The sequence below is a fragment of the Rosa rugosa genome, chromosome 3 (assembly GCF_958449725.1).
Source record: "Rosa rugosa chromosome 3, drRosRugo1.1, whole genome shotgun sequence".
Taxonomy (NCBI): domain Eukaryota; kingdom Viridiplantae; phylum Streptophyta; class Magnoliopsida; order Rosales; family Rosaceae; genus Rosa; species Rosa rugosa.
This window is the reverse complement of record NC_084822.1, coordinates 7,564,219-7,590,216: the sequence shown is the minus strand read 5'-3', so window position 1 is coordinate 7,590,216 and position 25,998 is coordinate 7,564,219. Positions and strand designations below refer to the sequence as shown.

At 38.3% G+C, this 25,998-nt stretch overlaps 1 long non-coding RNA gene across 1 annotated transcript; it reads left to right on the top strand.

Annotated features, from left to right (window-relative positions):
* Nucleotides 1–20,458: 20,458 nt before the first annotated feature.
* LOC133741420 (uncharacterized) lies at nt 20,459–22,017 on the top strand. The gene is made up of 2 exons (XR_009861908.1): nt 20,459–21,528; nt 21,627–22,017. It is a non-coding gene; the product is annotated as an uncharacterized LOC133741420 (long non-coding RNA).
* The last annotated feature ends 3,981 nt before the right edge of the window (nt 22,018–25,998 follow it).

Genomic DNA, 25,998 nt, shown 5'->3' with positions numbered 1-25,998 from the left:
AAGCTTGATATCTCAAGCTACCGGCCAACAATCCTCACCAAACTTCACCCACGAGCTCGCCTCAACGTCCTGAAGCTCCCAGAAGTGGCCTTGCACGGCGGCGCTACTCGTGGTGGCGGCTGGAAGCCAGACCCGATCAAATCGAAAAACCGAAGCTTCGATCGGTATATCTCGAGCTGTAGTGCATCGTTTTGATTGATTCTTTTTCCAGTGGGTTCCCCTTGATGTTGTTAACAACTCTCTAGAAGGCATCGAGGCCTGAAATTGAAGTTTTTACGTCGATCGGAGCCCTCGCCGGATTCTGCAAAATTCTGCAAATTTTCCGACCACCGAAGCTTTCGATCGGTATATCTCGAGCTACAGACCATATTTTTCTGTGATTCTTGAACCAATGCGTTCGTCTTGAGTTTCTTAACAACTCTATAGAAGGAATCGAAGCCTGAAATTGAAGTTTTGACGTCGAAATCAAGCCTTGCCGGATTCTGCAAATTTCGCCGGATTCTGGAAATTTTCCGGCCACCTCGACTGTTCTAGGTAATTTCCGACCACTTCCTTTCGTTTTCAGACTTCATGCTAGTTATGAAAGTGGATCAACTCGTCATTTTGAACAAGTTTGTAGTTGACGACTTTTGCATCGGAGGTGGTTGACCGCCGCGTTGACCGCCGTTGACCGCCCACTGACCGCCGCTTGTGGCGGCGTATTCGACCATATTTTGAGTTTTTATTATCTAGGTGATGATCTACGCATCCTTACGAGCGTTTTGATATATAACATGGTCATGTTAGAAAAAGTTGATAAATAGTGGATTTACGTTTTTACGTTACTATTTACGGTTTTTTTACGTTTTATCTTCGGTTTACGATCTGTGAAGATCAGACCATCGGTTTTACTTCAAATTTTAGTATGTTGATCGTATGACTGTCCCGATGACTTTGTGAGGTCACGGGCGAAGATCCGACCGTTGGATTTTCGTATAATTGAGAAATAGTTATTCGGAAGGCGATTCGTGAGAATCCGACCGTCGGATTTTCATATAATTTTGTGGAGATGTTAGTAAGGGCGATTCAGGAAGATCTGACCGTTGGATCTTCGTGATAATTTTGGAGGATGATCCTAAGGGCGATCCGTGAGGATCCGACCGTTGGATCATCATTAAATTCAGATCCGACCGTTGGATCATCGTTTAATTTGAATCCGACCGTTGGATCATCATTATATTCAGATCTGACCGTTGGATCGTCGTTTAATTACATTTATGAGTTGTTGGCTAAGTTAAGATCATTATTGGATTAGGTTATCGACGGATTGATTTGGTGGACGATTCGGATTGATGTATTTGGCTTTTTAGAAGACGCAGCTGGATTTGAGGTGAGTAAACCTCACGTGGTTCATATTACGAACCGAATAAATTTAATTACCTTATTTTGTCGTAATTGCGTGAAAATATTTATGGAATAAATATTTGTTTTAAAATCATATGGACTTGATCAACTACGGTCCATGGGTAAGTAAAATGATTTTTACTATACAAATGAATTTCTCAGTTTTATTGCATGTGAACTATAGTTGGTATTAGTGATTATCCCTGAGCGGATAATTACGTATATATATATTTACGTGATTATATGTGAATGGTGTGACATTGAAGAGTGTGGAATTGGGATGATTAAATTATTATGAATTGACATGTGACTTACCATATTTTTATGTGATGAACATGATTGATGAGTTCTTGTTAATATTCAAGATTTACATTGGAGGATGTATAGAGTTGGAGAAAGTAGGATTCTGAGGACGAGGTGTCCGAAGTTCGACGGTTAAGGATAACCGGAGTGTTTGTGTACTGAGGACGGGGATGTCCAAGGTGCGACGGTTTATTATTAACCGAAGTTGTGTACTGAGGACGGGGATGTCCAAGGTGCGACGGTTTATTATTAACCGAAGTTGTGTGCTGAGGACGGGGATGTCCAAAGCGCGACGGTTTATTATTAACCGAAGTATATGGTGCTGAGGACGGGGATGTCCAAAGCGCGACGGTTATAGTGTTAACCGAAGTATTTTTGCCGTTGCTTGACCCTAGGCCAAGGTGTCAGAGGTAACGAGGCAGTTAGAGCTCTAACGTGTTATGGGATGGGACCAAAGTGGTGATAGTGTTGTGAGATAGGACCAAAGTGGTGATATTGAATTGGTTTGACGTTTGCGTCGTGGATGTTGAGATTGTTGGTTGTGTTGTCGAGTTATAAGAATTGTAATTTAAAATCAACAGTTCTTTCTTGTTTACTCATACGAGCTTTAAAGATTTCTTTAAAGCTTACCGGGTTTTGTGTTGTTGCCAATTCCCGGTGCACTATTAAATTCAAATGGTGTAGCGGGAAATCCTACAGGTCAGGAAGATCAAGGCGGAGATCGTGCGGGTTAGAGTTTTTGTTTCAGTTTACAGCTTTGTAAATTGTGAGATGTATTATTAAGAGGTGTGAAGTGTGGTTGTTGTGAGAAAAAAATTCAGGACGTTTATTCTATTAAGTTGTATAATTCATGTTTCGGATTTTAATTGTATTTAAAATTCGGGGCGTGACACTTGCACTGGACTCTACAATGGTCGATGATAGCATGCTTGTCCAAGATTTTTGGAGTAACAATGAATGGGATGCAACCCTTCTATATGCTTGTCTGCCAGCTGAGGTAGTGGATAAAATTTTATGTATTCCCATTGATGTTACTGGACAACAATGTGATAAGCTGATTTGGCGACACACTTCTAATGGCAAGTTCACTGTTAAAAGTGCTTATAATAGCCTTGCCTCAGTTTACACTAAATCCCAGAAGATGTGGAAGTACATATGGGCTCTTAATATCCCCCCCAAGTTAAAGACTTTTACTTGGTTATTTGTCCAAAGTCGCCTTCTTACTAATGCCGACAGAGCTAGAAGAAGACTCACCTATGATCCTCATTGCAATCATTGCCCGGGAATTCAAGAAACTATGACCCATCTCTTTAGAGATTGTCCTAAAGCTGCTGCAACCTGGAATGTTATTGGTGTTCCTATATCTATGCAAAGAACCTTTACTCTGGACTGGGAAGCCTGGATTGCTGCAAATATCCTTCAGAAAGGAAGTAAGTTTATGCATACTGACTGGTCTCATGCCTTCATCTTTACTTGTTGGTTTATATGGAAGTGGCGTAATAAGAACATTTTTGATAATAATTTCCATGGTCCTTATAATGCCAGAGAATCTATTTTACAATATTTTCTTGATTGGCACAAGAACTCCACTGCCGTTACCAGTCCTTCTAATTCTAGGATTGAGTTGTTGAGTTGGATTAAACCTAGCGTTGGGTATTATAAATTGAAGGTGGATGGGTCAAGGTCTAGGGATGGTGTTCTTGGCTCTGGTGGAGAAATTAGAGATAGCAATGGTCAATGGCATTATGGTTTTATGCTCAATATTGGTCATGGCGAGGTTTTACAGGCAGAAGCTTGGGGTCTTTTAACTGGTCTTCGTATTGCTATCGATCTTCATATAGATAATCTTGAGGTTGAATCGGATTCAGCTATCCTTATCAACCTTCTTAAGAGTTCTGACACAGGGTTAAATCCTCTTGGTACTTTACTCGCAAATTGCAGGAAGCTTATGGAGTCTTTCTCCAGCTGTTTATTCACTCACATCCACCGTGAGAGAAATATGGTTGTAGATGGGTTGGCAAAGAAAAGCATTGATCAGGATCGGGGGTTATGCAGGCTGCCTCTAATTCCTAACTTCATTGTCCAAGACGTCCTTGATGATGCTAATGGCCTTGTAAGGCCTAGAGCTGTTGCCACAGCTATTTCTTAGTTTCTTTCTGTCTTTTGCTTTCTTTTCTGGGTCTTTGACCCCCATTGTACCAAAAAAAAAAAAACTGTTAAGCTAAGTGTTTTAACATATATGGAACTATATTCTGGTGTTAAGAAACTGTAAAGCTAATCGATGAGAAATTGAAAATTAGAAAGCAGCTGTAACATAGTTGTTTTGTCATCTGTTGTTGCTGTGTTGTTGTGTCTAGCTGAAGTACTAATGTTCTCAAATTCTCGTAGGTTGTCACACACCTTTTTCTGTGGGTGCCTTTGTATTGTTTTTTCTTTACCGAAAGTACAGTTAAAATAGAAAAGCTAATAACTACTGGAAGTGTAGAGGTCTAACTACAGAGAAATTTTATGGGCAAGACCAATGCATTCGGCATTTACACGAAGGATGCCACCTAAAACATTGTTCTCGGTTTAGTTTCTGAACTTCAATGCAGTTTCTGGACTAAACTAATTGCTGGTACATATAGTTCTGACTTACACGAAATCTCCTGATTTCTTAGAAGTAAGTTTCTTTATGTGCAGGGCTTTGAGGAAGCAATTGCTGAAGTTGATACGCTGGGAGAGAAATCATACAAGGACAGCACTGTAATCATGCAACTTCTGAGGGACAACCTCACTGTTTGGACTACAGATTTGCAGGTCCATACTACTCTTACGTGGAGTATTAGATGATTTTTGCAGTTTCTTAGATGGGGTTGCTGAGTTTCTTAGTTTTACTATGGCCATAAAAAACAAATGTTATATATCAATAGCACTTGAGCCCTTCTATGGCACTAATGAAAGAAAAGTTATTTTTAAACAAGTAAGTTGAGAATAGATTAAACCTGTCAATCTCATTGAGATCTCAAAATCAGACCTATGTTATGATATACAATTTGATCCTTAAAGAACAAAGTAAATTTATATATGATGCTCTTTATGCTGTTTGATTCACTTGCATGCATGTGGCTCTTTAGTTTGGACTTTTAGTGATTTTGCCTGTGTGGCTCTTTTGTTTGGGATTTTAGTAATTTCGGTGTAGTTCCTAGCTGCTCTACTGTGTAATATCGGTATTTTGCATGTGGCTCTTTTGTTCTGTTATTGAGATTAGTAATGATGATTCCTAGTATTTTGTGCTTTGCTTACTAAAGTCTCTGATCAGTTAGAGTTGAGACTGTTCTAAATGCCTGACCATTTTGAAATTTGAAGACAAAGGTGTGTCACCCCGTGTCTCTGTCCCCATATCTGTTCAGGTTTTCATAACTTCTGTGTTTCACATGAGACTAGAATGTTTCTTCCCTATCATCGTCTTCCGTTTGTATTCAACCATGCCTGTGCTAAAAGCATGTTATGTATATGTGACAACCTTAAAGCCTACAGCTCACCTAGGGTGCGTGCACATGACTATTAAGTAAACGTGTTTAAATTGTGTTAGGGGATTGTTCCTAATCTTGTTCAAAGATAAGTGTTTGTTCCTAGTCTTGTTCGGCAGCAAAGAATACAAGCACATATGCTATAGTTTATTGGTAGTACAAAGTTAGGGTGACAGCCAGTGTTGTTCCTAAATTAGGCAAGAAATTTTGATTACCACAAAGAATTCAATCTATTTATTCTTGCGTTACTTCACTGCAAACATAGAATATAGATCATAATCCATGTATATATTAATGATTGGTCCTCATCAACTTAAACAATTAGCTCCCTCACTTCTCTGCATCTCTGGCTCTATCTCAATCTCTTTCCCTTCAAAGCCAAGATACATGTCTACCCATTATCCTCTTTTTGCTTTAGTTGTTTGTTATCTTAGAATGCCCTATTTTGAATCAAATACAGCCAACATAATCTTATTTAGGTGATCAAGTGCATTCTGTTAGAGCAATTGAACTAATTTCGTAACCTGTTTTTCACCAAGCACTGTCAGATAAACTTTTATCACTTATGGCAATGGACTTTCTTTCTTGCTCCCCACCAAACTGAGATTGTGGCTTTCTAAGCGTTTTGAATACCACAGGCAGTGCCTTCCCCTGTACCAGATTATTCTAGTTGAGGTCGACTCTGACGCAAACCTCGGTCAGGATCCTCCTTTGGGAACACTAGCACACAGTGGAGACAATATTACACTGTTACTACATGTATAATGGCTGCAACTAAAAATTGAAGGGCTCGTATGGTTCTTGATTGAAATCATTTTCAAATAAACTTGAATATCTTCTGAAAACTTGATTTGTATTTTGATTTTGAAAACACAATTAAACAATCTGAAAACTGTTTTTAAATTCTTTAAATTATGTGACCATCTTAGATGCTTAAAAGGTTTTTATTTATTTATTTTCTCAAGAAATTTTATCATTGTCTAGAGTTAGAAGATTTATTTTAATATAAGTATAGTCTTAAACTATAGGGACAAAGTCTTGATTCACTTCTATCTGGATTGGTAATGACTAATTCAATATATGTAATTGAGCATGATCCAAGGCCAATGGGATGGGACTCAGCACACCCATTCTTTTGGACAGTTAAATACTTCATTCATTGCAGAAACATACTAATTTCTTTGTGGGAATGGATGCTGTTACATTGAGAACTGGAGGATAACTAAGTTGTGGTACACTTCCTCAATGCAATTATTTTTTGAGGAGTTACTTAAGGCGAAATCACTTATCGGAATCTACCCCCGTCCCCGTCGTCTAATATTGCTTGGACATGCTGCATTTGTATTCCCTCTCTGGTTCTTCAATTACATGAATAGACGAGCTTCGGGGGCATGTTCACTTTCAGAAATGTAAGCTCACATTCGTTTCATGAATCTTGCTAGCTTGATTTTGATTTCTTTTGTGTTTAGGAAGCTATACATTATTTGAAACTTCAGTATGCGTGTTTCATCTTCACTAGCGGCTTGAAGTACACCCTTTCCTTTTTCTTGACAAGTAGGCTTGTGAATTGTGTGTATCATTAGCTTCCAAGAGATCAAGATAGACTACCTAGTTGCCCATCCATCCGAATTTAAGGAGCACCTCCACCAGGCATACGATTCCAATCTTAGCATAGGCTCTTAGGCGGTTGTCAAAGGTCTTGGTGCAAGCTAGAAGTACTTAATCCAATTAATAAACCCAATTAAAAGTACTTAATCCCACCAATTACTTGACTAAAATTAACGTCACTAATCCTATTCAACTCTTGCTAGCAAGGGTGCAATCACAGACTCTTGTTGAAAGGTCTTTAAAGAACAAGTATGTAAAGAGAGCCCTCAAAGCAATAGACATCAAAATGCAATAATATTCATCCTTTGGTAAAGTCGTAAAGAAAAACATTAAATATAGGAATGCTCAAATGTAAATCAATAGTTCTATCTAACTGCCTAGCCACATAGGGACCTAATATAAACTTGGAGTGAACCAAGTCCCTTGATACCGTAGAGACATCTCAACACTTGGAAATGACCGCTCAATTCTTTGGCTATCTAGGTAGAATATACCAATGTCACGAGATGCATACGTTTTTGGAGCTGCCTCCCAATCGTACATCAAATTTGATGCAAAATAAATACAATTCCTTTCTGATTTTTTCATATTACTGACTCCAAAGGAGAAGGAACCACAATCTCCAAGAAAGAATAATTGATCCCCCAAGCATTGCAATGGAATAAAGTTGTCGTCGTCAGTCTTGTATACTCTAAAACTCCTTGTTGTCATATATGCATTAAATCCCGGTGCATCTTCATCAATAGTTTCTCCTTGCTGACCATTATCTTCTGGGTTATTGTTGTCTTCCTCATCACCTTCAGGATTCTGATTAATGTCTCCCACATCAACATCATTATTGTCGTTATGGCCTTCACCACCATCATCATTTTCCATATTGCTGTCGCCACCATCATTCTCATTACTGCCTTCATCACCATAAATAATGTTTCCTCCATTTTGCTGATCAATATCTTCTAAGTTGTTGGCTTCATCATCATCCTCATCATTCTGATCGATGTCTACCCCATCAACCTCAAGATTTCCGTCGTCATTATCATGATGAATGTGTTGCTCACCATCATCATTCTCCATATTGCCGCCTCCATTATTCTCATTATTGTCACCAATAATATCCTCTCTTCTTCCCACAACATAATCTACCATTTGATGGATCAATAAGACTTCATTGCTGGTTGATTCTAACAATCTTGAGAAGTATAATGCATTGTAAACGATCTTATAGTCACTATGACATTCATTAACGTTCACGTTCCTGTTTTCATGCTTGTCGTAGACCAACTTCATTTTCAAATTTTCTGCATCTCCAAAGCCAAAGTTCAAGGTTTGAGTAACTGAGTCTACAAAGCTTTCCTTTTGACTACTACGAACCAAAACATATAGACTGCCGGAAGAAAACAATAAATCAGCAATCCAGTCGTTTTGATTAGTATCTAATACTTGAAAGTCACTCCATGTTCTGTCTCCAGGTCTGCACAAACTCAATTTCGACTTATCATTAAAAACTGCTGCTACCGTACAACGCTTTGAATCTAAAGCAATTCCATCAGAGGTTGATAGTGCAATCCTTAAGTCGAATACATTGGCACCAAAAAGTTTCCAGTCCTCGGTTTTCACAAAATCTTTCAGAAAAGGAAGTGTTCTCAAGGGTGGAAGTTGGAGTAGGGCTCCTGAAATTGGGTTAAGTAGACACATCTTGGAATTTAGACCTCTTTCCTTGATCATGATCAACCAACCTTTAGAAGACCCATAAATCCACCATCCACGAACTTGCTTAGGTAGCTTCAACTTGACAACTCTCCCCTCTGACACGCTGGCAAAGCTTACGTACTTGTTGCTGCAATGTGGGGTTTGAGGGAGTAGTAACCATGGGAATTCATGAGAAGCACTGCGGATGTCTCTACGCATAACGATTGACATCCAAGACTTGCAGGCAATGCTTAGCCTTATTTGATCACTTACTCTGACACGCGGCAGAACTTGCTCCATGATGTCAGGAGGCGGTGGCTGCCAAGAGGTACATTCATTAGAACTGGTTTGGTTTCTGTACTTATCATCTTCATTCTCCTTCTGCTCTCTCTCTAATTTCTTTGGGAGTTTTTTTCTCTTTAGCAGCCTAAGCTTGCTCGTATTGCATCGAGGATTGAAGCAAGCGAATAGAGACTCGATCATCATCGATCTCCTTTTCGGCAGAAATCGAGCTACTATGAACCCTACTTCTTTAGAAACGTTACAAAGAAGTAAAACGGCGATCGACCTGCTTTCAGTCTTGACTTGGAGAGATTGCCAATGGCCTGGTTTTATAAAGAATATTATATAATATATCAAGGTGAAAATAGATCCAAATATCCCTCTTTGATTAGGAATGGTGTCCGAGTAGGATTAGCCGATTAGATCGAACTTGGGAAAAAAACTTCCTAGGCTTATTAGGATTTTGATGGTGTCCCAGGCTTATTTATAGGGTTAGGCTACTTCTTTTGAGTTTCCTTAATTTGATCAAAACCTGGTCAGCACCCAGCACAAAGGTCAAAACAATAGCATCATACTTTTTTTTAACTCAATGAACCATGTTTTTCACGAAAAGCTCTTAGCAACCTGATATACAGACAGGACCCTAAAACCTCAAACTTCATCTTTTCGAGTTCAAGTCAAACCTGACCTATCAATAGTCCAATATAATTCCACCACATTAAAAGACAGATTTTTGGCATGAGAAAATTGTGATTTTTCATTGATTGAATTTAGTTGGTTACAAATGATGTATATATACTATTTCTAAGCTAAGCTTGACGAGCTAATGTTAGCTATCTTCCTCCAGATCGAACTCTTTAAGGAATTAAAACAAATGAGAAAATTTCAATACGTGCAACAGCATCACATGAACGAGTTGGACGGTAATTTTCTTTTTTACCTGTCTACCAGCCAAGGGCTTATATATTATTTCTGGTACCTTTTCCATTCCATTCTTGGTTTTATCTATTTAGGTACACGGAATGGGAATGATCGAGAGACGTCTCTGTATTCTGTAATGTTATGGTATTCTCTCCGTAATTTTCCCACTTCTGCAGTTCTTTCTTGCTGATGCTTTACGTATCCAGTCTATCAGTATCTTTCATCGAATTCTGTGAGACAACTTACTTTATCAATAGTGCTGCAGTTTCACATTAAATAAAGATTTACTTTTATTCCTCCACAATCTTCGTTTGAGTTGTGTCATGTAGTTGTATTCTCACGGAATATTCCATTGTCTTAGTTGATGTGCATTTCTTGTTTCACACCATATATTGGAGGTTTCTATGATGTTGCAGTGATTAATGTCAAATGAGGTGGAACTAGGACAGTGGCTACAATTCCGGTTAGGGTACATCTGCATTATCTTCAAATTAAGTCTCCTAGAGCTTAAAGTGTTTTTGTTAATCTAAATATGTATATATTTGAAAGTTGTATTCAGGTTCTAAAAGTTACAAGCTAGAAATGAACCATAAAGATATGCAGCAATCAGCATATGCTAAAAAGTTGTGAATATGCTCTAAAAAAATTAAATTATTTTGAAATTAGGAATATTGGATATCCCTATACTTGCTTTTTGTTTTTTTTTTTTTTTTTTTTGAATAAAGGATTAGGCGATATTAGTTCTTCGGAGGCAAACGATGTAGGGAACAAGTCCCACCCTCAATCCCGAAGGAGAGGGGTTTGCCACACTCTGGGAACCCACCGCCCGTCCCCCTATTAATATTTTATTAATAACAGAAAAAGAAAATACAACCTAAAGAAGGGGGGGACATAAACCTTACCCCAAAAGCTAGAAAGAAAGACAAAAGGAAGTGAAAAAATTGAAGCAGAACCTCAAATTTTCCCAACTTCCAACTGTTAAAACAAGCCCAACACCAACCGATGCAAGAAAGAGAGTTAAACATGGCGAAGGTAAGGGAATCCCAGATCATCCATACGAAGATAAGGAGATATATTAGGCGGAGGAGAAACATGCCATACAAGGGATGGAGAAAGTAAGCCCATGTTTGTCATTCTATCAGCCACCGTATTTCCTTCCCGAAGAATATGGGTGTTTGGACCCAAAATGAGCATTTTGGTTTGACAAAGCGTGTCTTGGAGAAATTGAGCCAATATCAGTGGCTCACATATATATTTTCGATAAGTTCAAAAATATATTATTAAGAGGCTAAATAAGGCCTACCAAACATGGAAATGAAAAGTCAACTATAGCACATTTTCCTACTTCGGTTAGGAGAAACCGAGCTAAACAAGGAAGGAGGGTTGGCAGACTGACCAAATGAACTCGAAATGAGCTGAAACTCTGCAGATCCATTCTAGACAGCCCAAGAATCATTTCTTATGAAGAGTGCCAGAGCTAGTTTTGAGTGGAAAACCTTCAAACAAACAGTCCAATTTTCTGCAGAAGCAAAACTTGGAAACTGGACCTGTAAGAGGTCCAGCAGCATTTCCGGCCCAACCACATGGAAATAAATTCTGAAATTTTACCACAATAATCTACATTCATGGTGGATCATTTCATATGAAGAAATCGAAGGTTGAATCTGAGTTCTTAGTGGAGATAAAAATTGAGGGATAAGGGAGCAGAAAATGACTTAAACCTAACAAATTCCATTAAGTGTTTAAGTATTCAAACCTAACATTCCATTAATGTTTAAGTGCTAAAACCTAACCCATTATGAGTTGTTTAAGGCCAAATAGTGTTGCTTGGTAGCCTATAAATAGAGGCTACAACATAGAACAATTCACTCATTCATACATCAAAACATCTCTAAGATGATCTAAGTTCTCTCTAGCTAGAGCAAACCTCTCTAAGAGCAACTCCTTTCCTTCTCTTTCTCTTATAGGTGATCACACTCCTAGTCCTAGTCTTCTCAGAAGCCGACTTTCAGTGCCACCAAACCCTCTGTCAACGTGCTTCGGTCCTAGTCTCCTCGGGAGCCGACGGTAGTGCCGCGACCACAACGGTTACAGAACCAGCCAAGCAAGGGTAACGCCCTAGCAACCCAGCCAAGCTAAAGTCACGCTTTAGCAAGTTCTCTCTACTTCCCAATGGTTCTCGCTCTGCTCGATCTACAACATCGAGTATCGATTGTGATTTTCAAGAAGCTCAACAAAAGTCCTCGCCACGAGGCATAAAGAATCCCACGACGAGGTTGGTGCTCTCCTCGTCTACAATCGCTTGATAGAAGTCAGGTCAAGGGACACCCCCGACGACCGCACCCAAACGGTGCTGGCACGCCCGCGCAGAAAAGAGACTGTTGACCAGCTCAAGAAAAACTGGAGCCAAACAATGGGAACAATGAAAGGTCATTGCTCTAATACGTGCTAAGCAAGTAAGCCATGCAATTCGAAGCGGCCAAGGTGGAACAAAAGATGAGGATTTGATGCATGCAATTACACTAGTCGAATCACATTCAAGCCAGAGGCATCGCCAACCATACTGGAAGGCATATTCAATCCCAATGATCACACCCATAAGCTCCGCGTAGAAGGCAGATTTATGTCCCAATCCTTGACAGTAACCGCCAATGTAATGACCATGGGTGTCACGAAACACACCACCACAAGCTGCAGGTCCTGGATTACCCTTTGCAAGACCATCAGTATTCAACTTAATCCAAGGAAAAATTGGAGGGTGCTAGAGAACTAACCGCGGCGCTACTCGATTTTTAGGAATAGGCTGAATACCCAACCCAACCAACAACTGAGTGTCAACCAAACCATTCGAATAACCTGGCATGTAAGGAGCAGCAAAGCGAAGCCAAGCCTTGAGAGAGCTGAAAATTCGCATGAGGGAAGGGCGCTTGTCCTCAAATCTAAGCTTATTGCGAGCTTTCCATATAGCCATAAGAGCATAGAGACAACTAGCAAGCCAAATATTTTTTAGTTGGGGAGAGAAAGACTTGCCAATAATGGAGGTAAATAACCCACCAATAGTGCCACTAGTCGGTAAGAAAGTCCCAAAACAGCATGCTAGCCATTGCCAAACATGTTGCGCAAACGAGCAAGTGACAAATAAGTGAGCTTTTTGTTAATTGCCAGTCTGCATGCTTCAGTTGTTTGATTCGTTTGACTTCTAAAGGTCATATTTCAGTTATTAAATCATTTTGACTCACAATAAGCTATTTCCTCATCCCATCCTAATTTAGGTTCAAGTCTCGATCAGATAACTAAAAAGTTTGGCTAATAAGGCTTAAAATTAATCAGGTATTGTGATTTGGTTGAACCAGTGCTGCTGCTAGCCAGCTAATGCATGCCTTGCATGCAGTACAAAATAAGCATAGAAGATAAAAAAGAACTTCAACTTTTCAAACCTGCCACCCACATATGACTGGTTTTCATGGGACCCTTTACTTTGCTTCACCAGACAGAACCCATCTCACCTCTACTCCTCAATACTCACTACTCACCAAACCCAAAAACCCCACAACCCTTAATTTCTCTGTCTCACTCTCATTCACACTCTTTCACTACTTCACCGACTAACAGCTCATTTGTGTCGCTGAAAGTTGCAAGCTTTTTAAGCTTTTGGGGTTCTTCTTCTTGTTTCTGTTGGACCCTTTTCGTTTTTTGTGTGCAATGGAGGATGGTGACTGGGTTCTGGTGCGGCCGCCTGCAGAGAAGGACCTCTGGACAATATGTCATCTTATAGAGGTCTGTTTTGAAATGCCATTAGGGTTTGTATGGTAAATCTAATTGGAATCTTGTAATTCACAACTTATGGTTAACTAGATTCCGATTATGTCACAATAATGGCTTATTGTTGTCAATGCTACTTCAAAAGTTCAAATTTGATGTTTCCATGTCTATGAGGAAACTTTGGTTATCCTGGAATAATATTCTGTTATATACTTTTTATGAAGGTGGGATAAACACACTTTTGCATTCTGGGGAACAAATGTTGGACTTAATGGATCATATGAAGAGCATTCTTGTAGATGCTTGTAATGTTGAAAGCTGAGAGCTAGATTAATTCATCTGCTTAATGATGATGATGAATTTATTTTTTCCACTGTGCTTCAGCCTATGCAAATGTTGTTTCCTATATCTGTTTACTGCTGCTTCTTTAGAGTGTAAAGAGCTCAGAATAAATCAATAAAGAAGGTGAAAGGATGTTTAAATATATGCTCAAAAGATTAATTTCTGCGACTCCATTGACAACCAGCGGAAAGGATTTCGTTGCAGATCAAATTCTCCTCAGGATGCACCGGTTTTCAGTTGCAAATTGCTCTATTCAGAATCTCTGAATTATGATGAGAATGATCAGTAGCTTACATAGTTAGCTTTTTAATAGATTCTTTCATGTGACACAGATAGCACAAAGTAAGCTCTATTTTGGGGCATAAGTGTATGACACATCTAGCATTCTCCACAGTAGTGAGGAATGCAATGGATCACCCAATCCCCTAGTGCTCACATCCCATGAGCGCGGCTTTAGAAGATAGAAAATTTCTCTCCCTTCTTTAGAACGCGTCCCACTCTCGAAGTCCAAAAAAAAAATACGAGCGTGAACTCTCTCCCGGCAGAACACTGCCGGCGCTCCCTCTGGTGTTTCGGTCTGAGAGAGGATGTTGGTTTTGTGATGTGCGCTGCCGTTTTTGGGATCCTTTCTCCACTGTTTTCGAGGGTTGGTACTATGGAGAAAATCAAAGTGCATGCCTGCCAACGGCGCTAACTATGAGTTCCCTAGAATATATCCATACCCTCACCCCTGGGTATGGCCTTCAAAACCCGTATTGAAAACTCTAATCTAATCAGATGCCCTTTCCTAATTCATTGTTCTAACTTACTCACATGCATTATTCTAAAAAAAAAAAAAAAAAAAAAAACTTACTCACTTGCATGTATCTTCATGTAATTAAGCATTATAGCAATGAAATTCTCGTTAAAAGTAGTACAATATTTCTCAAACTAAGTGCTAAAGTGTAATATCTAGTTGCCTACATCTCTCTCCTCTGGCCATATGTGAAAAAACTTCAAGCGGAGTCATGCTGTTTTTATAAAACCGTTAACCGTTTAATAATTTCTATCAATGGTGTTGGTTTACCTCTAAGTAGAACTGGTCTACTTTATATGGATATACCACGGAGCATGTTTTTAGGCTCGTAGATGAAATATCATCACTCACACTGGCTGAAGTATTATGAAGAAAAAGGAACTGAAGGTACCACCAACTGTGGGAGTCATGACTTACAACAATTGACAAGCATCCAATTTTTTTTGTAAGAAATATTCGTTCAGTATATCTACTATAAACTTGGAGTGAACCATGTGCCTTGATACGACAATGATATTTTGACACTCGAAAAAGGCCGTATAATTCTTTCACCATCAAAGTAGAATATGCCGATCTCACGAGACCTATATGTTTTAGGAGTCAATTCCTCATTCCATACAAAATTTGTTGCAAAATAAATACAATTCCTTTTTACTTCTGGGAAATTACCAGCCGGAAGAGAGACAGAACCACCACCATTTCCCAAAAAGAACACTTGGTTCCCCAAGTTCTGCACTGGAAGCAAATTGTTATTATTTGGATCAATCTTGTATACTCTAAAACTCCTTGTTGTGACATGTGGATTAAAGCCGGGCGCGTCTTCATCAATAACATATTCAACATCATCAATTTCTCCTCCATCTTGATCATCAGCTTCCAAGTTGCCTTCCTCATGATCATTCTCATGATTGCCTTCATCACCATCATTATCTTGATCAACGCCTTCCTGATTATCCACAATAATATTGCCGTCGTCTTCTTCAATGTCATTGAAATCACCAGCACCTTCTCTGCACAAAACATAATCTACCATTTGATGGATTACCAAGACTTCATTGCTGGTGGATTCTAGCAATATTGATCGATAGTTTGCATTGGAAACTCTCGGATAGTCACTATTAAAATCATCAATTATCACATTCCTGTGTTCATGCTTGTTGTGAATCAATTTCAACTTCACTCCATGATCTGCAAAGTTTAAAACACGAGTAGCTGCTACCAAGCCATCCTTTTGACTACTGACTAAAGCATACAGAATGCCTCGAGAAAACAGTATATCCACAAGCTCAAGGCGGTCGTTGTTATTAAATACCTGGAAGACACTCCATGTTAGGTCTCCAATTTTGCATAAACCTAATGTCTTTTGGTCCTTAAAATCCTCAAAGATTATGGCTACCGTAAAATGGCCTGAAGAATTAAGATCATGAGAAGTAAGTAATGAAACATTAAAAAGGAAAGAGTTGGCACCAAAACGTTTCCACTGCCTCATTTTTACAATCTTTTTGAAAGATGGAATTGTCCTCAACGGCGGAAGTTTGTGTAGGGCTCCTGAAATTGGGTTAAGTAGACACATCGTAGACTGTAATCCTTTTTCCTTGACCATGATCAACCAACCTTTAGAAGACCCAAAAATCCAGCTTCCTCGAACTTCCTTAGGAAGCTTTAACTTGACTTTTTTCCTCTCAGTGAGGCTGGCAAAGCTCAAGCACTTGTTGCTGCATTTGGGGGCTTGAGGCAGCAGTAACCATGGGAGTTCATGCGGAGCCCCGGGGATGTCTCTTCGCATAACAATTGACTTCCAATGCTTGCAAGAGTTTCTTAACCGTATTCGATCTCCTAAATTGACACGTTGTAGAATGTTCTCCATGATATCTAGAGGTGGTGTCTGCCAACAACTATACTCATTAGTAACCATCCTCTCTTGCTCTACAGAAATATCAAGCTTTGGCTATCAACCTCCATTCAATATTCAATAAAGGAATCCGTTATATATAATGCACAACAACTTGAATCTCAATCTGTCATAAAAACAACTTGAATCTCGATTCAATTAGGATTAGGAATTTGGTAGCGTCGAGGTAGGATTACTAGTACTATCACTTAAATGTAGGATTCTAATTGTAGGATTCTAGGTTTAGAACTTGTCATCTTTGAGTCATTTACTTTGTCTTTGTGTTTTGTAGGTTAAATTGGAGAAAAGAATGATTTGGAGCTTAAAGTCAAACGCAGGATTGAAAGGGTGCTTGCTATCCTGAGCGTCCAGAATTGTCTCTGCTGTGCGTCAATTTTGAGGATTAAACTGTACCTTCTCACAAGGAATTAGCAGGCGAGCCATATACCATTGGAAAGATACGGATGTTAGCTTTCTGATGAATTTTACGGAAGTGAATTCACATTCTTCTGGAGGAAGTTATGATGATTTAAGTGAACCTAGTTCGGGAAGGCAGATTCTGACGAATTTTGCATATCTTTTCGGAATCTGACTTGTGAGGCCCAAGTCCGTTGATCTTAGCACTCGAATGGAACAAGACTGAACGTATCTGACATAATTGGAGTAATTTCTTGCGTTGACTATAATAACCTTGTGTTTCTTTAGAGATAAGAAATCTATTCCAAGTTGGACTAGAAGACTTAAGAAGCCCAAGTCAAGTAGGAATTAAAAAGAGACATACAAGGCAGAAAAGGAGGACGTCTAGAGACAAGAGGAGGCCTGGAGAGCAGATTAGGACGCAACAAGAGCAAGAGGAGTCACCTCCATCATTATTCCTCCTTTACTATGTTTTTCTTAGTTATTTTTATCGTTTCTTTTTGCTAAAGTTCTAAGCTAGGGCTGAGATGAAGCCTCTAGTATGACTATTCTATTTGTTTAGTTGGTTTACTATTGAATTTCTGATTTCTATGTTAAACTCTTAATCACCGTTTCAATAGAACTTTTATTCAAAATCTCTGCTCGGGATCAATAAGACCTAGGTTTTGTTTATGAGTTATTTGGTTGGAGAACATGATGCTTGATCAAAGAGATGATGTTTTCTAGGGTGCCAAAAGATAATTCAATCTTGTTATTAAAGAGTTGTGAATTAAGGATACAAGTGCTTGATCATAGTCGATATTCTTGTTTGCATGATTTCCTAGTTCTCTTTTGCTTAATGGAGTTGAACATGTTTGCTTGAACTTGATCATTAAGTGGAGTGAATTATAGTTTGGCTACGTGAGTTCTATACAGGATCAATAAGTTGGAATTAATAAGTTAGAAGAACTTTGGCATATGTCCGGGATCAATAAGGCTTATGTACGGGAATCATTAGCATAAAATCTAGGGAATTTAATGGTTGTCAGCTAGCAATAGAGTAGAAGTACTAGGTGGTGGATTCAAAGTCTTAGGGGGGTGTATTCAATTCAGATTTTAAAAGACTTTGTTTGAGTTTTTATAATCCATGGATTTGCTTAATCCACGGATTTTTTAAATTCTACATGGACTCTGATTGATTCTAATGGATTGATTAACTAGTATTTGTTTAGATTTTACAAATCCTTATGATGTTTTTGGTAGGTTAATTTTTTCTTCTTCTTCTTCTTCTTTAATTAAGCAATGGATGTATGGATCCAACTATAATGCTATATCAATGACAAGAAAGTATGGCAATTTACCATTCTTTATGTTGTGTATAATGATATATGAACAATAAGAGAAAACTAACTAGCCAAAATGTTATTCATATCTAATTTACAAAAGAATCATATGTGTATGTATCATCTTAATAATACCATTGAAAGTGAGCTTAATTAGCTAGAAGGATTAAGGCTTCTAAAGCTATAGTGATAAAAATAAAATAAAAAATTATTAGATGAGAGTAGAGGCAGAGGAAGATAGTGGGAAAATAGGTCTAAGACAAAATGGATGAGTGTCACCTATTGAGACTTGCTTTTTTTTTTTTTTTTTTGTGAAGAGCTTCTTCATTTTTTGACTGAAAAAGAATCCATCAAAATCTCTTGGGAAGTGGTTGGATTGTTTTTGAGTTTTGATATGTATAAAAAACACTATAAAATCCTCTAAAATCCAGCATTTAATGAAATCCTTAAAAATCCTTATACTTTTGAATATCAGCAGATTTGAATGGATAATTTTAAATCTTAATTGAATACATCAAGATTTTTAAGGACTGTTTAAAATCTCAGTTGAATACCCATAGACTTCTAAAATACAAAAAAATCCTGTAAACTCTTAAATGAATACACCCCCCTTAGCATTCAAGTCTGATATTTTGTTAACCTTCTAGAAAAACCCTTCTCTCAATTCTTTTGTTTCTATTCTTAGTTGTTTAGTTATAATTTCAATCATCACAATCTTCCCAAATGTTTCTTTATTTTTGTGTTCAATTGGTTATTTGAGTTAGAATCAATTCGAGTTTCAATCCTTGTTGGAACGACCTCGTGCTTGCACTAACTATACTACAATCGATTCGTGCGCTTGCGAGTAATCATTTAAAACACAACAAATAGGATTAAGAATTTGGTAGCGCCCAGGTAGTATATCTTTAGTCAGTAACTTACCAGGCGAACACCACTGTGAATAATAGTAGTTTTGATATGAAGTGATTTATTCTAAAATGGTTTTTACCTTTTAATCTTTTATAGTAGAAAATAAATCTCTTTATTTTCAGAAGATATGTTAAAAAAAAAAAAAAGGAACTGCTGGTAAAAGGAAATATTGTCATGGTGACGTGGTTAATCGGGATAAAGCTAATTGTTTGAAGAAGATTTTTAATTAAAAAACACTGTGGTGCACATATTTACTCAAACGAGTAATTTTCGATTAAATTTATATTTCGGGCTTTCTTGCTAAATCAGAGCAACTAGTTCAGAGCCGCAATCTTCTATCTCTCTGCAACCTAAGACCAAGCTCTCTCTCTCTCGCTCCCTCTGGCACCCCAGAACAGCACCATATCTCCCCTTCTGGAAAATCCTTGGTCACCCAGAAGCGCGGCTGCTTAAGTTTTCGTTATGAATATCATCAAACTTTCGTCCGTCTCTCTGTTTCTGGAGAACGATGAACAAAGGTTTGATGATATTGGAGTGGATTGTCAGAGTCTTGATCTGTTTGGATTTGGATTTCCCAGATAGTTAACTACGGATAGAATTCAGGAAAAATCACTGTTCCGTTCAAAGCACTTGTCCTGCTCTGTACCTTACACAAGGTAGATAGTGATTTCTCGGCTGTTTAATCATTTCGTTGAGATCCTGGTTTTCAGCCCCTGAATCTGAATTTGAATTTGGTTTATGTTTTCAATTGAATTTCGAAGTCTGAGCAAATTTGGTTTGCCGTTTTTGGTTTTCAGATGGGTACTGCCCAGGACTTGAACCATGAATTTAATATCTTTTGGCCTTAACGTCCCCTCCTAGGACGATGATTTATTCTTGTCCAGTTTGAAAATCCCTTTTTGGCTCTAATTCTTGGTTTCTTTGGTTTGCTGTTTTTCTTTCTTCAAGTTTACATGTTTGTTATTTTCGCCAATTCTGGGTTAATTAGAGTGGTCAAATTTGAAGATTGGGGTGAATGGGTGATGTTAAGTTGTTTCCTCTGTTTTTCTTAGCAATTCTGTCTCTTTTTAGAGTCCGTCGCCCAACAATAATTCTCATACAATTGCATATATAATAACAAAGGTTGAACTAGAGGGTTTCCCACTGAAAGTTTCAAAACTATTTCAGTTTCTTTGTTCCGATTACTGTTTCTTATCTTGAGTTCGGTAAAAATAAAGAGGCAGGACGACGTCGTCCAAGGATAGAGTAATCTTTTGGATGAATGATTATATACTGGCGGCACGTCTTTTATCTCATATGAGTAACTGACGACTATATTTACATGTATTTATTTTTTTGCTAAAAGGGGTAGTTTTTCGTGTTTTACGTCTTACATAACCCACGTTTCTCTCTGTTTTTCTCTGACCTAGACCAATCCCCTCTCTCTCTTTCTCTGACCTAGAACAGGGCACCATAGCCGCATCTATCTTCCTCAGTCTTCTGCAACAACAGCCGCATAAATATTCTCGGAAAATCCTTGGTCTCCCAGAACCGCGCTTCAAGTTTCCGCCATGAATATCAAACTTCTTTTCATCTCTCTGTTTCTTCAGAGGGTCGAAAGATTTGATGGGGGAGTGCAGTGTTGGAGGCTTGATCCTGGTTGATGTAGATTTCACAGATCCCTGAATATGGAAGTGATTCAGAGAAACTCACTGCTATGTTTTGTGGACAATTCAAAGGATTCCTTCTTTCTCCGTCCTTTCCTGCAAATGGTAGATTGGTCTTTCTTTGTTGTTAATCTCTCTTTTTGTTTGGCTTCAATTTGAGGTTGGCTCTCTGGTTTCAATTGACTTTCAAACCTGAACAATTTTGCTTTGCTTTTTTTTGGTTTTTTAGAGGGTCTTCTTTCTCAGATTCCAACTTTCAATTCTAAATCTTCTGTCCCTGCTAAGCCCTACTGACGACTCGTTTTGGTTATCTTCTGTTGTTTGGCCTTTCTCTGGTTTGCTCTTTTTTTTTTTCTAGAATTCTGCGGAAGAGTTGGTAGAGTTTGCATCATAAGTATTTCCGCTGCCCATCTTTGTCAGTTAAATTGCTGAGATCGAATTAGAGGACCCTTTTATGCTGTTTGTGGAGTGACATTAGTCTTTTCTCTGAACTTTGATCTCTGTATCTTTTTTCTTAGAACCCTTCACCCATGATTTTTTTTTGTTCACCCTGCTTGTTAATTTTGCATAATTACGAAGGTTGAAGTAGAGGGTTTAATTTCAAACTTTTTCTATCCCTCTGCTTCTTGTGTGGGTCAAGATTTTCGTCCGTGTTTTGAGATCTGTGAACTCCATTTTAACTTCCCAGATCTATGGATTGAAGAATTCAAATATTACCGGTCTTGTCTGCCATACACCTCTCAAGGTAGAGAAATATTGTGTTTTTGTATTGATGTTTCTAGAAATGAAGCATAGTGGAATTGCTCTTGTACTAGAAATAATACTGTTTCGGGTTGTTTCCAGTCAAATTAAAACGGGGGTTTCCAGTCTTCTCTCTGAAAGTACAAGGCCAAATCAAAATGCGTCAGACGCTAAGTTCCTGTCAAATCTACCAATGCCTCTTTCTTTTCACCCAATTGAATGAAAGATATGTAAATTGGTCTTTCTCCCAAACTAAAAGAAATTACTGTAAAAAAAAAAAAAAAATTTACCGTCCTAGTTAATGCATGGTACTACCCTCCTAATCAATGTAGGATAGATTTGATTTGAGTACGGAGTTTTGTTATTCAAAGTTACTGAAGATTGATGTGGTGTGTGGGCCATTTGTATGGGCTAGCTATTTCAGTTTATTTTTTATTACATTTTTTTGTAAATTTTTTTTGTTAGTAATTACATCTTTATATATTACAATTATGGCTGTGGGAGGAGTGAAATCTCAGAAGTTTGATTTGAAATCCCAATCTGCAAAGACAAAATCTCTGACCAAGGAAGACCCAAGGAAAGATTTAGCCGATTTGACATCGGTGATGTCTCCCAATCAGAAAAGGGTGATGAAATTGCTCCAACTCCCGAAGCTTCACGGTTCCCAAAAGAAGATGAGCACTGCTGAACCTGCTTCTGATTCTGATTCTGATGCTATTCATGTTGGTCCTGAGTTATCCGTGTGGGATCTTCGCACTCGAGACTGGCCCGATAATCGTAGATTGAGGCTTGAGTTTTTCAGGTGGGGACTGAACCAGAATACGGTGAATACCTAATACATTCCAAATTCAACATCCCAATACTGCATGCGATATTATACCAACTTCATTCCCCTGGGTTCGAATACCTAATATATTCCAAATTCAACATCACTAGACATCACAATACTGTTTGAGAGATTATACCAACTTCATTCACGTGGGCCGTAGGGACACGTGGTGGGGAAATGAACCCACCTAAGTATTTGCCCTGAACCCAGGGGAATGAAGGTAGTATAATCTCTCAAACAGTATTATGATGTCTAGTGATGTTGAATTTGGAATATATTAGGTATTCGAACCCAGGGGAATGAAGTTGGTATAATATCGCATACAGTATTGGGATGTTGAATTTGGAATATATTAGGTATTCACCGTATTCTGGTTTTTGAAATCGTTTTCCTCTTTTCTTTTGCAGTGTCGTAATTGATGTAATTATCTTCATGTTTTCTTCCCTTTAGCTTTAATAATTTGTCCATTGTGAAAACGCTGAAATAGATCTAGCTAGCTAACCAGTGGAAGTGTGTGAAGGGGTATAGAATTCAGAAATGGGATGATTGCTTTGCTTTGAGGGCGCAACTGCCCGCCCCCCCCATCAAATTATTACCTATCATATACTTGAAGGGATTAAGTTGAGGAAGGGCTAAAGGACCCCATATGAGTGTAAATATCTTTCATGCCTTTCTTTGAGGCCAATTAAACACAGTGGGAAAGAAGCAAATAGTGGTAAATGTCTAGTGTGAGATGAAACCTGAACTATTGGGGAACACTAGGGCACCAATTTTATCATCTCAAATGAAACACATCTAAAAAGAATTGGGCATCCTGAGTCTATTCCCCTTATTTTTTAGAACGTAGCGTATGGTGATTGATGCATGCCTTCTTTTCAAGGAAATGCTCATTACTAATGCAATTGTCTTTCCCTCGATCATGTATGTAGGTTAAAAAAAAAAAATGCATTTAGTGTGATATGAGCAAAAATGCTATGGATTAATAGTTAATAGTTTTCTGAGTTATTGGCAAATGAATGCAAGATTGCAAGCACATGCATAAACACCCCAGCCTAATATGAATCAAAGCGTATGCCTGCCAACGGCGCTAATTATGAGTTCCCTAGAATATATCCACACCCCTCAGTCCCTCACCCCTGGGTATGGCCTTCAAAACCCATATTGAGAACTCTAATCTAATTAGATGCATTTTCCTAATTCATTGTTCTTACTCACTCACTTGCATTATTCTCACAAAAAAAAGAGAATTACTCACTTGCATGTACTCATGTATCTTCATGTAATTAAGCATTGTAGCAATGAAATTCTCGTTAAAAGTAGTACAATATTTCTCAAACCTAGTGCTAAAGTGTAATGCCTACCTACATCTCTCTCCTTGGCCATATGTTAAAAAACTTCAAGCGGAGTCATGCTGTTCTTATAAAACCGCCGTTTAATAATTTCTATCAATGGAGTTGGTTTACCTCTAAGTAGAACTGGTCTACTTTATATGGATATACCACGGAGCATGTTTTTAGGCTTGTAGATGAAATATCATCGCTCACACTGGCTGAAGTATTATGAAGAAAAAGGAACTGAAGGTACCACCAACTGTGGGAGTCATGACAACTTGACAAGCATCCATAATTTTTTTAAAAAAGAAGAAGAAGAAGAAGAAATATTAGTTCAGTATATCTACTATAAACTTAGAGTGAACCATGTGGCTTGATACGACAATGATATTTTGACACTCGAAAAAGGCCGTCTAATTCTTTCACCATCTAAGTAGAATATGCCGATCTCACGAGACCTATATGTTTTAGGAGTCAATTCCTCATTCCATACATAATTTGTTGCAAAATAAATACAATTCCTTTTCACTTCTGGGAAATTACCGGACGGAAGAGAGACAGAACCACCACCATCTCCCAAAAAGAACACTTGGTCCCCCAAGTTCTGCACTGGAAGCAAATTGTTATTATTTGGATCAATCTTGTATACTCTAAAACTCCTTGTTGTGACATGTGGATTAAAGCCGGGCGCGTCTTCATCAATAACATATTCAACATCATCAATTTCTCCTCCACCTTGATTATTAGCTTCCAAGTTGCCTTCCTCGTGATCATTCTCATGATTGCCTTCATCACCATCATTATCTTGATCAACGCCTTCCTGATTATCCACAATAATATTGCCGTCGTCTTCTTCAATGTCATTGATATCACCAGCACCTTCTCTGCACAAAACATAATCTACCATTTGATGGATTACCAAGACTTCATTGCTGGTGGATTATAGCAATATTGATCGATAGTTTGCATTGGAAACTCTTAGATAGTCACTATTAAAATCATCAACTCTCACATTCTTGTGTTCATGCTTGTCGTGAATCAATTTCAACTTCACTTCATGATCTGCAAAGTTTAAAATACGAGTAGCTGCTACCAAGCCATCCTTTTGACTATTGACTAAAGCATACAGAATGCCTCGAGAAAACAGTATACCCACAAGCTCAAGGCGGTCGTTGTTGTCGAATACCCGGAAGAGACTCCATGTTAGGTCTTCAAGTTTGCATAAACCCAATGTCTTCTGGCCCTTGAAATCCTCAAAGATTATGGCTACCGTAAAATGGCCTGAAGAATTAAGATCATGAGGGGTAAGTAATGCAACATACAAGAGGAAAATATTGGCACCAAAACGTTTCCATTGCCTCGTTTTTACAATCGTTTTGAAAGATGGAATTGTCCTCAACGGCGGAAGTTTGTGTAGGGCTCCTGAAATTGGGTTAAGTAGACACATCGTAGACTGTAATCCTTTTTCCTTGACCATGATCAACCAACCTTTAGAAGACCCATAAATCCAGCTTCCTCGAACTTCCTTAGGAAGCTTTAACTTGACTTCTTTCCTCTCAAGCACTTGCTGCTGCCTTTGGGGCCTTGAGGCAGCAGTAACCATGGGAGTTCATGCGGAGCCCCGGGGATGTCTCTTCGCATAACAATTGACTTCCAATGCTTGCAAGAGTTTCTTAACCGTATTCGATCTCCTGAATTGACACGTTGTAGAATAATGTTCTCCATGATATCTAAAGGTGGTGTCTGCCAACAACCATACTCATTAGCAACCATCCTCTCTTGCTCTACAGAGATATCAAGCTTTGGCTATCAACCTCCATTCAATATTCAATAAAGGATGCGATGCTTTCTTTTATATCTAATGCATAACAACTTGAATCTCGATCCAATTACGATTAGGAATTTGCTAGCGTCCAGGTAGGATTACTAGTCCAAATAGGATTAAGAATTTGGTAGCGCCCAGGTAGTATATGTTTTTCACAAAAACTCTTAACAAAATTAGACCATAGTCCACCATTTCAAAAAAAAAAGCAGAAAAAAAAAAGACCAAAGTCCAAACAACATAACCAATGGTGCAAATCTCTGGTGCAAAACATATAGTTCTGGGTATAATCAATTTCCAGTAAAATATGTAATCGAATAATATTCCCATGAATAAATTGAGATTTCGTGGGCCAATGTGACATAACAAAACATTAACATATTCACCGCCTTCTCATCGCTTTTAAAAGAGGAAAGAAACACACATCATTCTTGGTTTGCTCGTGATTCTGGTTCCTGCAGTACAAAATAAGCATAAAAGATAAAAAAGAAC